Source organism: Chrysochloris asiatica, unplaced genomic scaffold, assembly GCF_000296735.1.
Source record: "Chrysochloris asiatica unplaced genomic scaffold, ChrAsi1.0 scaffold00236, whole genome shotgun sequence".
Lineage (NCBI taxonomy): Eukaryota > Metazoa > Chordata > Mammalia > Afrosoricida > Chrysochloridae > Chrysochloris > Chrysochloris asiatica.
The window spans coordinates 1,616,620-1,626,966 of NW_006408754.1; the positions used below are offsets into that span (position 1 = coordinate 1,616,620).

Below are 10,347 nucleotides of genomic sequence, written 5' to 3' on the forward strand. Positions count from 1 at the left end.
TATGTATATTATATGTTGTTAAGTGCTGTCGAGTTGATTCCCACCCATAGCGACACTACAGGGTTTCCGAGGCTGTCTTTCTCCCACGGAACCGCTGGTAGTTTCGAATTCCCGACCTTGTGGTTTGCAGCCCAATTTGTAACCACTACGCTACCATGTACATATGTATATATATATATACACTCAGGGAGCAGAAAACCTCAACTTTATCCCTTGCTGTGGTGCTGATCACACTGACTTAGTGATTTGCTGAGTCTTGTTTGACTCCTACCTAATATCCCCAAGGTGAAACCTCTAAAGTTGTATGTACACTAGAACTCTTAAGAGTCTTCATACCCTCCCCTAAATGCCTGTAGACTGGTCCCCAACTCAATGTCTCCCATGCTCCCAGAATACTGTTAGGCTATAAACTCTACCCCAGATAGTCTCATGGCAGAGACCACATGCTATGTTTTCCTTGTTTGGAAAGACCTAAGAGAAGACATACATACTTGTGATTTGCCATCTGTAAACTAAAGTAGCAGGCTTGCTACCTTGTGTGCAAAAGATGTGAGATACTATAACTTTTGAGAACTCGGATTAGGGGAGGGGTGGTGGAGTGCTGAAGTTACTTGAGTTGGGAGTCAAGATCTGCTGAGAGATTGCTTGAGGCAAATGGATCTGCATAGAAGCTTATTGTCATAAATGAAAAGTGGAAATAGCTACATTTATCAGAGGTGGGGAAAAGAGAATTTCTAACTAATTTGGAATAAATTTACCTGAAAGTGCCCAAAGCATATTTTTGCAATTTTGCAAGATGAGAGTCATACAATGCAGTGTAATTAAAGTTTGCTTGTTAAGTCCTGTCAAGTCAGTTTAAACTCATGAGCCGTGGAGTGGGTTCCGACTCATAGCGACCCTGTACCTGTTTTCCGAGGCTGTAAATCTTTATGGGAGCTGAAAGCCTCATCTTTCTCCTGCGAAACAGCTGGTAATTTCGAACTGAACTGCTGACCGTGAGATTAGCCCAAATCGTAATCACTACACTACCATCCTGTATAGGGTTTAAGTACCTTCGAGTCAGTTCTCACCCTTAGCGACCCTACGTAGAGTTTCCAAGGAGTGACTTGTGGGCTTGAACCACTGACCTTGTGGTTCAAACTGACTTTGCAGTCCAGCGCATTAGCCGACAGGGCCACACCTGGACTTTCCTGCATTGTTTTAGGAAGTGGTTAAATGGGCCTATCCATACATAAAAATACTCTGCACTAATAAGTAATTTTATCATATGCACAAGTTAATATAATTGCTAATTTAAGCGGTAAATTATACTTTGGGAGATAGTTGGGTAGATTTTAATATGGATTAAATATTGGATAATTGTGTACCATGGAGTCAGTTCTGACTCACAGTAACCCTGCACAGGGTTTCTGAGGCTGTAAATCTTTACAGGAGGAGAAAGCCTCATCTTTATCCCATAGAACAGCGGTTAGTTTCGAACTGCTGACCTTGAGGTTAGCAGCCCAATTCGTAATAACATCAGTGTAAATAGTGTAGCTGTGTAGTGCTATGAAGGAATATGCAATATATATACAAAAATATTGCAAATTTATGGGTCAATGAGGGTGAAGAATATATAAGTGTTTATCCTTTGAACCTTTAGGTATAAAAATTTTTAAATAAAGAATTAAGATAAACCTTTATATGAAAAGATTCTTTAGAAATGTAAATCAGATGACACTGCTCAAAACCCTCCAAGCGATTCCATTTTCTGCAATGAAAAACCCACCCGTCATTGTCTTGCCCCCAAGGCTTTACCTGATCTGTTTCCTACTCACACCCTCTTTTATCTTTCTGACTTCAACTATTCCCTCTAATCCAGTCTTGCTAAATCTTTTCTTTCTACTTTACAGCCTTATACAGACTGGAATATGCTTTTCCCAGCTATCAATATGAGAAACATCCAAACTTGCTTCAAATGTCACTTTTTCACAGTTAAGTGCCACTTAAGTCAGTTCCAATTCAGTGACCCTGAATAGGGTTTCTGAGAAGTGGCTGGTGGATTTCAACTGAAGACCCTGAGGCTCAAACTGACCTCGCAGTCCAGCACATTGTCCTACACACTACACCAGGACTTTTTCACAGAGGCATATTTAAAAGGTTCTTCAACTCTTGTTGCTGTTACGTGCCGTTGAGTTGGTTCTAACCTATAGCAACCATGTATAGGGTTTCCAAAGAGCAGCTCATGAACTTGAACCACCAACCTTGTGGTTCAAACTGACTTTGCAGTCTAGCACATTAACCCACAAGGAGCTCTGGTAGCGTAGTGGTTATGAATTGGGCTGCAAACTGCAAGGTCAGCAGTTCGAAGCTACCAGCTGTTTCTTGGGAGAAAGGTGAGGCTTTCTGCCCCCGTAAAGATTTACAGCCTAGGAAACCCTGTACAGTGTCACTATGAGTCGGAACTGACTCCACCGCACACGACAACATTACCCCACAGCATAAATCGTGTTGCTAACCTCAGGGTCAGCAAGTTAGAAACTATCAGCTATGCTGGGAAAAAGCTAAGGCTTTCTGCTCCCGTAAAGATTTACAGCCTTGGAAACCCTGTATTAGGTCACTATTTGTTGGAATCAACTCCACGGCACGTAACTATCATCACCACCAACACACCAGGACTCCTCTTCAACACTTACAGGTTGTTGGTAATGTGCCATGAAGTCCGTTTCAACTCATAGAGACTCTCTATGGAGTTTCCAAGGCTGTAGATCTTTATGGGGCAGAAAACCTTATCTTTGGCCTGAGTAGACTCGAACTGTTGACCTTGAGGTTAGTAGCTCAGCTCAGTAATCCACATCTTAAAAAGATATTTACTTGTATTTTGTTAATTATGCAAAGACTTTCAACTATGTGGATCATGACAAGCTATGGATAACATTGCGAAGCTTAAATTTGCTCACGAGGAACCTTTACATAATCCAAGAGGCAGTAGCTCAGACAGAACAAGGGCATACAGAATAGTTTTAAATCAGGAAAAGTGTATGCCAGGGTTGTATCCTTTCACCATATTTATTCAACCGTATGCTGAGCAAAAAATTCAAGAAACAGGATTATATGAAAGAGAACATGGCATTAGGATTGGAGGAAGACTGATTAATAATCTGAGATAAACAGATGATGCAACCTTGCTTGCTGAAAGCAAAGAGGACTTAAAATACTTAGTGATGAAGATCAAAGACCACAACCTTCAGTATGGATTACACCTCAATATAAAGAAAACAGAAATCCTCACAACTGACCAGTAAATAACATCATGATTAATGGAGAAAATGTTGAAGTTGTCAAAGACTTCATTTTGCTTGGATCCATAATCAACATTCATGGGAGCAGCAGTCAAGAAATCTAACAACATGTTGCATTAGGCAAATCTGCACAAAACCTCTTTAAAGTGTTCAAGAGCAAAGATACAAGTTTGATAACTAAGGTGCTCCTTGATCCAAGCCACTGTATTTTCAATAGTCTCAAATGCATTTGAAAGTTGGACAATGAATAAGGCAGTTGTTGTTGTTAGGTGTCGCTGAGTCAGTTCCAACTCATAGCAACTATATACACAACAGAATGAAACACTGCCCTGTCCTGTGCCATCCTCACAATTGTCATTACACTTGAGCCCTTTGCTGCTGCCATTGTGTCAATCCTTCTCAATGGGGGTCTTCCTATTTTTCACTGACCCTCCACTTTACCAAGCATGATGTCCTTCTCCAGAGAATGGTTCTTCCTGATAATGCATCCAAAGAAAGACAAAAGTCTTGTCATCATTAAGGAGCATTCTGGCTGTACTTCTTTCAACACAAATTTGTTTATTCTTCTGGCAGTTCATGGTATTTTTAAAATCCATCTCCAACACCGTAACTCAAATGCATCAATTCTTCTACAGTCTTCCTTATTCATTGTGCAACTTTTAAAAGCATATGATGCTATTGAAAAGATCATGGCTTGGGTCAGGTGCACCTTAGGTCATATTTTATCTCTCATGGACTTATTTTTATTTTCTTTAGCTTTAGCCTGAACTTGCATAATAGCAATTGATTGTATATTACACACACTTTGCCCTGGCCTTGGTTTAGTTGATGATATGAAACTTTTCCACCGTCTCTTCCGACATATGTAGTCAGTTGGATTTCTATGTATCCCATCTGGTGAAGTCCATGTGTATAAATTGTCTTTTATGCTGCTTAGAAAAGGTATTCACAATGAATAAGTCACTGGTCTTGCAAAAGTCTATCATGCGATTCCCAGGATTGTTTCTAGCACCAATGTCATATTTTCCAACTACTAGTCTTTCTTCTTTGTTTCCAACCTTCTAATCACCAGTAGTTATCAATACATCTTGATTGTATATTTGATCAATTTCTGACTGAAAAAGTTGTAGAATTCTTCAACTTCATCATGATTGCCTTTAGTGGTTGGTACATAAATTTGAATAAAAGTGGTATCAACTGGTATTCTTGGAGGCGTATGGATACTATCTTATCACAGACAGCATTATACTTTAAAACAGACCTTGAATTTTTTTTTTTTTATGATGAATTTGTCATTCATTTGATGATGAATTTCCTCTTCAATTTGTTGTTCCTGGCATAGTAAGCCATGTGATTGTCAGGTTTAAAATGACCAATACCAGTCCATTTCAGTTTAGGATATTCATCTTTATGTGTTCCGTTTCACTTTTGGCAATTTCCAATTTTCTTAGATTCATACTTTGTATGTCCCATGTTCTAATTCTTAAGAGATTTTTACAGCTGTTTCTCCTCATTTTCAGTTTTACCCCATCAGCAAATTCAAATCTGGAAAGCTTTACTCCATTTGCATCATCATAGTCAACTCTACTTTTTGGAGGCTTCTCTTCCCCAGTCATATTTTAAGTATTTTCTGGCACTATATTTGATAATATTATGGTACTATTCATAATGTTTTAATATTCAATGTTCTGGTACTCTCTAACTGTGTTCCACTGCTATTCATAAGGTTTTCCATGGCTAAACCTTCAGAAGTATGTTGCCACTCCTTCTTCCTAGTCTGTCTTTGTCTGGAAGCTCAATTGAAACCTATCCACCATGGGTGATCCTGCTGATATTTAAAATACTGATGACAAAACTTCCAGCAGCACAGAAACACACAAGTCACCACAGTATGATAAACTGACAGATGGGTGGTGGGAATAGGGAAGACCAGAGAAGAATTCATGCATTTGACTTTTGGTGTTGGAGAAAAATATTGAGGGTACCATGGACTGCCAGAAAAATATACAAATTTGTGTACAAGAGTATAGCCAGAATGCTCCTTAGAATCCAGGATGACCAGACTGGCAGGAAGATGTTTACCTATGCTTTATTGACTATGCAAAGGCTTTTGATTGAGTGGATCATGACAACCTATGGACAACATTGCGAAGAAGGAGTATTTTGCAACACTTAATTGTGCTCATGAGAAACCTGTACATAGACCAAGAGGCAGTTGTTTGGAACAGAGTAAGGGAACACCAAATGGTTTTAAATTAGGAAAAGTGTGCAACAGGGTTTTATTCTTTCACCATACTTGTTCAATCTGTATGCTGAACAAATAATCCAAGAAGATGGATTATGTGAAGAAAACATGGCCTCAAGATTGGAGGAAAATACATTAACAACCTGCAATGTGCTGATGATACAACCTTGCTTGCTGAAAGTGAAGAAGACTTAAAATACTTACTGATGAAAATCAAAGACCACAACTTTAGGTTTAGATTGCATCTCAATGTAAAGAAAATAAAAATCCTTACCACTGAACTGACCAATAAACAACATGAATTGTTTGTTGTTAGGTGCTTTTGAGTTGGTACTATCTCATAGTGACCCTATGCATAACAGAAGTAAACACTGCCCTATCCAGGGCCAACCTCACAATCACTGCTACTCCTGAAGCCATCGCTGCTACCACTGTGCCAATCCATCTCATTGTGGGTCTTCTTCTTTTTCTCCCACTCTCCACTTTACCAAACTTGATGTTCCTTCTCCAGTGATTGGTTTCTCCTGATAATATGCCCAAAGTATGAAAGACAAAGTCTGGCCATCCTGGCTTCCAAGGATCACTCTGGCTGTACTTCTTCCAACATAGATCTATTTGCTCTATTGGTAGTCCATGGTACGTCAATCTTTTCTCCGTTTATATGGATGTTGTTTATTGGTCCAGTGGTAAGGATTTTTGATAAAGGAAACAAGTGTAAATTGCTACAATTTGATGAACTTGACCTATACTTATGGATGTAGCAGCTCACAGTACAAACTGAAAAAAAAAATTTTTTTTAAGTTACAAAAAACACCAACTGAGAGCGAAAGAGTCTTTACGTCAAGGATCAATCCTATCCTCTATGTATACAGGATTAATAGGGATGGGCAACTTAGACATTGGCTACCTAAAATGGAGGGGAGGGGTGTATAAAGGCATGAAATGACTGGCTTACAAGTTTTTAAGAGGGAGTTTAGTTTCAGAGCATGCGGGGGAAGGCAGAATCCCCACTGAATAGTATTCATCTTGTCTTGATGGGTCTGGTGAAAAGAGATGGGGATAGGATTCTTATGATTCAATAGTGAGTAATAGTTATCATGAATAATTGTGACTGCCACAACTGTAAAGATAGAAGCTTTGTAACAAAAACAGGGGATTAGTTAATCTTACATCCCAGGAACAGAGGACCCTAGGACCATCAAGGGAGAAGAGCGAGCGTAAGTGGAATGTGGTACCCTATCCAGAGAAGCAGTGATGACAGAGATGAGGGCATGGAGAAACAGAGCACCTAAGGACTCTAGACTCATGGAAAGAGAAAGACTATGTGCTAGCTGCCAGGAGACAGGCTTTTAGTATGTGCCCTTTGGTTGTTTAAATGATTATATATTCCTGAGTATTTATGTATACATTCCTCCTCAAAAAAAAAAAAAAACGGAATAGAAGTAAATACTGTTGAATGATGATGCACGGAGGAGATTGTAATCATTGAAATGAAAGGATGAGTTTAAAACTGATGTTCCCCTTGTAAACTATTATTCAATTCACAATAAAAACTTAAAAAAAAAAGATAGGATGATAAAAACATAACCTCAAACTTACCCATTGTTCCTTGGTTACCCATACAGGGTCACTATCAGTCAGAAATTATTCAATAGCACTTAACTACCACCATCCTCAAAGTAGGACTCTATAGGATAAGTATTAGATTTCGAACCACAAAAATTATTTTACACCATACTGTAGTCTATCAATAGCATGTGCAATAGCATTATGGAAAAAGTTTAAAATGTTGTTTTGTTGTCATTAAGTATTGTTGAGTTGGTTCTGACCGACAGCAACTGTGTATAGGGTTTCCAAGGAGCAGCTGGTGAGCTTGAGCTGCCAACCTTGCAGTCCAGGTCATTAACCTGTAGTGCCATAGTAAGAATTACTAAAATATGACACAAAGACATGAAGTGAGTACATGCTATTGGGAAAATGGCAAGGATAGACTTATTCTATGCAGGGTTGTCACAAAACTATTTGAAAAAAATACAGTATCTGTGAACTGCAGAAAAGTGAAGCACAATACAATGAGGTATGCTGGTAGATTCCGCTTTCTCTAGTATCTGTAGGCAAATCTGAAGTTGAAAATACAAACCAGTAGCAGCTTGTAGCTGTACACATTGATTTTGAGGTCAAGAGAAATAGGGTCTTTTGGGTATTGCAGTAGTAAAGAATGGAATTACATTTAATGAAGAAAGAATGGCAGATTGAAATAAGAGATGAATAAATATTATATAGCCAGAGGGTTTTTTTTGCTTTTTTTTTTTTTTAGGCTAATGAATTAGATTCCTTCTTGGGCATGTAAAAGACTTTTTAATACTGTGCAGGTTTCTCAGCAGGAGTCTTTGGCCAAGAATGTTTTATACTAGATGTCAAGTCATTGGAGACACGTTTAAGAGACAGACCTTACAGCATTTGCTGTAAGTCTATTTTTCCCTGAAAACCCAACTCACTGGGAAAGCTTCCAAGTCACACTGTATCTTTCTATTCTCCCTGACAATTTGACTTCCTCCAAAATAGACTATTGGGCTATTGTGTCATTTATTCATTGATAGTCTGACTTTAGGGTAGTTTCATTTAAATCCTACAAAATATATTTCAGATCACAAATACTCATATGCACATGCTTGCAGAGGTCTAAATTTAAGAAATAAAAGTATAAATGCTGAGATTAAATGATTACTTGAGACCATAACATCTTGGGTTGTTTTATTTTGTTTTGTTTTTTCAAGCTTTTTATTGTGAATTGAGTGAAAGTTTACAGAGAAGATCATCAAGGTTATATTCAACAAATCATACACCTTATTTCATTACAATGATTATAATCCCCTGCATGTAGCATCAGTTAACAGTATTTCTCTCTATTCACTTTAACTCTTTTTTATTTATTAAAAAAAACACAACACTCAGGCATATATAATAATTTACACCACCAAAGGACACATTCCGCAAGGCTGCCCCCTGGCAGCCATCTCTTACCATGAATCTAGAGTGCTCAGTTGCTCCCTTTCTCCATGTCCCTATCTCTGCCTCCATCTCTAATATGGCTGTTTCTCTGGATAAGGTCTGGCATTCCACTTGTGCTCTTCTCCCTTGATGGTCCTAGGGTCCTTTGTTTCTGGACTGTAAGATTAACTACTCCCCCCCCTTTTTTTTTAATGTTTTATTGTAAATTATAAGATAGTTTACATGAGAAAACTTTAGTTTTACATTCATTCTATCGTATATCGTTTCATTGCCCTGGTTCCAATCCCCTCCATGCATCATCAACCACCCAAAGGGTATACCCTTCAAATCCACCTGCTATATTACCTCCCCCAACCCCCAGTCTTCAGCACACAGCCCCTCTCCCTCTCTGGATCCAAAGGCCCCACTGCTTCATCCCTCCACATCATTGTCTCTGCCTCCATCTCAGGTATCACTGCTTCTCTGGGTAGGGCTCAGCTCTCGGCTCCTCTCTGTTGATGGTCCTAGAGACCTCCGCTCCTAGACTGGAGAGTTAATCACTCCCTTCCTTGCTATAGAATGTCTACCTTTACATTTTCAACCCTCACAATCAGTCCTGATAACAATTATTCACCATTGTATCACAAGTGACCCATCTGCATTTCATTTCATCAGTTCCACCTAGACAGATGGATAGTACTCACTGGAGATTCTGCCTTCCTTCATGCCCCCTGGCTCTAGGTTCCCTCTTGAAAGCTTGTAAGCCAGTCACTTCTTGCCTTTGTAGCCCCTCCCCCCCATTTTGGGTATCCAATGTCGAAGTTGCCCATCCCTGTCTACTCTGTGTGTGGAGGGGATGGGAATGATTCTTGCTGTAAGGATTTGTTCCCTCTTTTGAGTTACTGCATCCATAGGTGTAGGTCAAGTTCATCAAATTGTATCAGATTACTATTTTTTTTCCTCTTCTTTTTTCTTCTGGTTGAGCTCTGATCATCCAGTCATTGAAGCCAGGTCAATTGGGTATTATCTGCAAGTGTGGGTGTTCTTGGGCATATGCCCTCTCTTCTTACCAGTCAGTAGCTTCACTCTCCACTCCAGTCCTCTGTGGCCATGCCCCTGACTCTGGGCCCAAGAGTCCCCAGGTCTCCCCATACTGCTGGCCAACCAGGTCTCCACCCGGATACTCAGAAGCCTATTGAACATTGCCACTGCTTCTTTGCTGTTTTTACCTCACTTCCCCTTATCATACACCCCCATTTTTGTTACAAAACTTCTATCTTTACAATTGTGACAGTCACAATTAGTCATGACAACAATTACTCACTATTGAATCATAAGAATCTTATCCCCATCTCTTTGTACCAGAACCATCTAGACAAGATAAAAACTCTTCAGTGGGGACTCTTACTTTCCCCCTCACTATTAAACTAAACTCCCTCTTGTAACCTTGTAAAACAGTCATTTCGTGCCTTTATCACACTCTCATTTTAGGTTGTTGTTGTTAGGTGCCATCAAGTCAGTACCAACTCATAGCAACCCTATGCACAACAAAATGAAACACTGTCCAGTTTTGGGCCAACCTCACAATTGTTGCCAAGTTTGAGATCATTGATGCTGCTACTTTGCCAATCCATCTCCCTAGGGGTCTTCCTTTTTTTCTCTGACCCTCCACCTTACCAAACATGATATCCTTCTCCAGCGACTGGTCCCTCCTAACAATATGTCTGAAGTATGAGACACGAAGTTTGGCCATCCTGGCCTCCAAAGAGCACTCTGGCTGCACTTCTTCCAACACAGATCTGTTGGTTCTTTTTTGGCAGCCTCCTCCAA

At 39.5% G+C, this 10,347-nt stretch overlaps 1 pseudogene; it reads left to right on the forward strand.

The window, feature by feature from the left end:
• The window catches only part of LOC102811192, a 16,854-nt pseudogene extending 8,978 nt beyond the window's left edge, over positions 1 to 7,876 (forward strand).
• Positions 7,877 to 10,347: the final 2,471 nt, after the last annotated feature.